Source organism: Pocillopora verrucosa, chromosome 3 (assembly GCF_036669915.1).
Source record: "Pocillopora verrucosa isolate sample1 chromosome 3, ASM3666991v2, whole genome shotgun sequence".
Lineage (NCBI taxonomy): Eukaryota > Metazoa > Cnidaria > Anthozoa > Scleractinia > Pocilloporidae > Pocillopora > Pocillopora verrucosa.
The window spans coordinates 14540129-14545128 of NC_089314.1; the positions used below are offsets into that span (position 1 = coordinate 14540129).

At 36.5% G+C, this 5000-nt stretch overlaps 1 pseudogene; it reads left to right on the forward strand.

Moving 5' to 3' along the window:
* Positions 1 to 5000, forward strand: part of LOC136279585 (uncharacterized) — a 7464-nt pseudogene that overhangs the window by 1456 nt on the left and 1008 nt on the right.

Below are 5000 nucleotides of genomic sequence, written 5' to 3' on the forward strand. Positions count from 1 at the left end.
AACATATCACTGAGATTGCCTCTAAATGCCTTTTTAAATTGTACCAAATTAACAGAATCAAACACCTCCTGGATAGGAAAACACTTCTGTTAGTAATAAATTCTTTTGTCTTTAGTAAACTCCAATATTGTTCAACTGTCTGGAGTAATACCAGCAGCAGCAATATTGACAAGTTACAAAAAGTCCAAAACTTTGCCGGGCGAATTATTCTGGGACTAAGAAAGTATGACCATATTTCGGATGGGTTGCGATCGTTGAAATGGCTTCCTATTAGAGAGAAACTCATTCTAAATGACGCTACTATGATTCACAAATGTATTAACAAGCTTGTTCCAGACTATCTTGCTGATATGTTTAAATCACGTTCTCAAGTCCATAATAGACAAACTCGATCATCTGGTGCTTTGGATATACCTTTATGTCGCCTGTCAACAGGGCAGCGGTCCTTTGCTTTCAGAGGAGCCAAACTCTGGAACTCCTTGAACGATAACATTAAGTCTTTAAAATGCCCCAGGAATTTTAGACGTCATCTTGCAAACGTTTTATTAAGTTGATATATTATATTATTGATATATATTTTGTAATTATAATATTATTGTATTTACATTCTCAATTAATTTATATATTTGTATTTTTTTATTTTTTTTTTTTCTATTGAGCTGAAAAGCCCACTTAGGGAGCATCAATAAAGTATATGTATGTATGTATGTATGTATGTGAAATTAGAAAAAGTTGGGTATTGTTTATGCCCTCGTCATGCTTGATTAGCGATTTATTTAGAGCGTTGACCTTTTGTCTTTTGGCACTTGTTTTCATTTCCATTGTAACTGTGCAAACCTAGCCAATGGGCGTTTTTTATTTGTTGTTTTAAATAACTATATTTGTTTTTTCATTGAAATATGTTTCTATAATGTGCTCAGCGTGTCAATTTACTTTTAAGTCTTGTGTTGGATCGGATCGATTTTCAGTTTTCCGTCACACCCTTTAGTTATAAACATCAGTTCAGTATATTTATATTAAAGGCAGACGGTGTAACTTAATGGAATAATACAGTATATTTTAGCTTTTAGGCGCTCCATTGTGTAGACCTCAGTCATTCATCTGGTGAGAATGTTTAGTAATATAGGTACGGCCACATGTGTATATGAATATAAGCTTATATTTGCTAGTCATTAATCGATTTTGATCTTAAAACTTATTGAAGGCTTTAACCTTGTGTTTTAAGTGGCAATGAAATTTTTGTTTTTCAAAGGTTTTATTTCAATATAAGGACAGCAGGTGGGCAGTGGACATTTGTGAAAATGAGGGTGTCATTATGAAAATCAAGGATTATTACAAACTCAGCAGCACTGCCGCTGTGGTTTTACAGAAATATTCAGAGACTTGGTCCGACTGGATTGACATTAAAGTTGAAGATATCTGTGACAAGGACAAAATTAATGTAATTGTGCTGGAGCAGAACACTGACAGTGAGAAGTCCATTGACAAAACTCAAGTATCAAATATCCAGGTAATTGCACATGATTGATATGAGTCCAGTTCCAGTTTATAGATCTGTGTGTTGTCCATACTGTAACAAGTTTAGTACCTTGTGGCTTTAACTTTTGAGGTTAAAAGTCTATTTTGTTTTGTTGCCAGATGCTAGGAGTTTGTCTATTTCAATGTTTCAATGTGTTATTTTATAGTAAAAAGACAAGTGGGATTTAATAAGGGGATAAAGGAGTTTATAGACCATAGTAAGTTATTTTGTTAAAATGATTATTTCACTATTCACTTGCTGCCGTCTTGGCTGTAAAACTTAGCAGTGATATTGAATGTAATAAGTCTTGTAGATAAATAATCATAACATTTCATTGATTGAAATATTTATACAAAAGATTTTTTCTTTTTTGGCAGGTGGAAGAACAGACAGGATGCAGAGATGTTTCGCATGGTATGATAAAGCCGTTTTAATGGCCTCAGGCATGAGAGAAAATTATTTTAAGGTTTTTGAGAAGATGTCGTGGTCTGTTGCAGTATGTTTCTGTGTGATTTACAAGTTTTCTTTAATTAGAACTTTAAAAAGTGACCAATTTTTCAAGATTGAATCCATTTCCATCCTTGGCTTGACATCCATAATAGGAGACGATGGTAAATAGTTTCAGACTGCAGTCTTTACCAAGAAATCTAAACCTTTGTTTTGGTGTCCTGTTGATGCATTGACATCTTTGAGCTATTTATTGAAAGCGATACTCAAAAAATTGTGACAGTGCCTTTCAAGTCAATAGCAGATGCTTGATCAAGGAAATGTCATTTACCACTCTGCTAAGTTTTCTTCTCAACCTTTTTAGCACATTTACAGGAATTCTATACTTCACTTTTACCGCTTCATGGTGCTTGTATTTACTCATGATAGAGATGCCATGCATTGAGCTTTATTTTATATGACACTGGACTCTGTCTCATTAAACATCTTGTGCACAGCACATAATTTTCAACTACATATTTTATTGACATATACAATTTTAGTGCCACCTTCCTTTTTCATAGAGGCTGGGAAACTAAGAGTTTGATGACTTTGTCAATATTTTTTGCAGCCCAAAACATAATCGATTATGCACCAAGGTCAGGACAAACCACGTTAGTATTTAATGATGGAGGACTCGCAGTTGGCCCTCGGGTAAAAGTGAGTATAAACAGGGTCGTCTTTATAAGTAAAGCTTGTTAACTAAAAAAATTGTAGACTGAAACTAGTCACCATCATTGAATCATTTAGTGATTCACATTGTCATGCGCTTTGCAAATTATCCCTTTAAAATCAGACCAATTATGGGTAAAATTTTCACAGATGTTTCTGTTTTTTCCTGATTGTAGTTCCCTGAGCAACAAACCAAAGAGATAATTAACGCCGAAATTGATTTAAATCAACTAAGAATGCAGTCAGCTATTTACTCTTTGGATCCTGGTGATAAACTAAAAGATTACCACAAGGCCATCAATGATGCTTGCTTTGAGATAATAAAACAAAATCCAAGTCTTGTTCATGATAAAAAAAATCTTCAAAAGCTTGCTACTGCAAAAGTGGATGCCGATGGTTATGCATACAAAAAGAAAAAAATCAAGATCAAAGGCACTAATGACAACCGATGTTGAATTGAACACTACCAAAGCAAAGAACATTACTCAAGAAGTTAGGACAAAACGCATGAACGAGGTAATGGAAGACCTTAGAGGTTGATTTACAAATGAGCCTCTACGAGAAGCAGCGATCAAGACAAACTAACGTTCAACAGTATTCTCAAGCAATAATCTTAACCGAGCACATGGCTGAATTGCGACAAAAAAAGAGGAAACTTCAAAAAGAGCTTACTGATTTACAGTGTTAAGATGCCAAATCAGTGAGATACAGAGAGCACAAGGCAAAGAAATTGGAGCCAAATGTAGTTCATCTTCAATAGGTCAAGGTGCAACAATTGATGTCATGCTCAAAAGAAAAGCATGTGGCCCTGTAGCCATTGTTGGTGCTACCGACGGTAATAATGAAGGTGTGGACACAAAGAAACAAAAAGTTGCCATAGAAGATCCACACAACACAGAAACAAGTCTTAATATTGAGGGCAATTGGTCAAGTGACAAAGGGGAATGTACTGTTGACAAATCCACCAAAGAAAGTGCAGTGTCGGAGAAGTCTTCTGAAGATGATCCTTTTTTATAGACTTTGCAGCACCTTCTGTAGACTTTGATGCATACAGAAGATACGCTGCATCTGTAAAACGTAACTTGAGTAACAAAGATTCCTACAAAGTTGGCGAGGGTCTGTACAGGTCGTTGATAAATGATGTTTCACTTCTTGAGTTCACATCTCTCTGCTTGTTTTTCTGTGGGGCAAACCATAGGAATTGTCAAGAGTGTCGAAAACGTTTGAATTGTGCTAATGACATTTTACACTATGGTGTAATAGACGTTAAAACTGTTTATTGTAAACACTTCCCTGAAACGAAGTACATTAGTAACAAGGCCGTCCGCAGATTAATGCAATTGCCTGTGGCAGTTTTTACTCTTACCCTTCAAGGGCCTGGCTCACAACGACTTTTCGTGACTGAGAACAAACCATATGTGGACTTTTCGTTATTTGTTTCGTGGTTTCCTAAGGTTATCCCAACTGATCAAATCAAGAAAGGCGTGACCAGAGATCAACTCCAAGCAATTTGTTCCCTTGCTTCTTCTGAGAAAGACAGAAAACTTATTAGGTTTGCCGCATGCAAAGCACAAGGTCTTAGTAACAAAAAAGCCAGAAAGGAATACGGAATCCACTGTCTAGGCAAGCTTAATGAAGAAGTAGAAGATGCTCAAACAGAAAAACTAAGAAAAGCTATAAATACAGTTGTAAACGTGGAAGAAAAGGCAACTCTTCAAGCACTTGGAATTAATGTTGAAGACTCGGAATGTTCCGATGAAGAAAGTGAAGGCGAATGCATTATGCAAGAATCCTCTGGAGATGAAAATGAGGACGATGGCCTTATGGAAGCAAGTAAGGTTCAGAGAAAAACAGACTCGCTGCCAAGAAGCAGAGCTGCTGTATGTGAGCAAGTGCCTGGCCTACCAGATCCTGACACACTCTTAAAACGTCAATCACTTGTTAGTCCAATTCCATCGGTTGAAACACTAGTTTCCATTCTTCGTGAGAACAATTTAAACTGGTTTACGTTTGTTGGGGAACTGCAATTGTTATTAGTGAACTACATGCCAGAGGTTCTTCATCAAGCTCTAGTTGATTTTGCTCGCAACCTGCCAAACACTGATTTAACAGATGAAGAGGAACAAAAAGTAGAGCAGTCAAGACAGGCATTCCTGGCCATGCAAAGAGATGCTGGTGCAGCTGATGAGGAAGAAGTTGGAAACAAGATGGTACTTAATAGGGACGATCAATCAGGATTTAGATTGGACACTACGTATACACACAAGTTGCATAAGGCCACTGCACTGACGGAAAGCCTGAGACAACAACTCGTACAGATTAC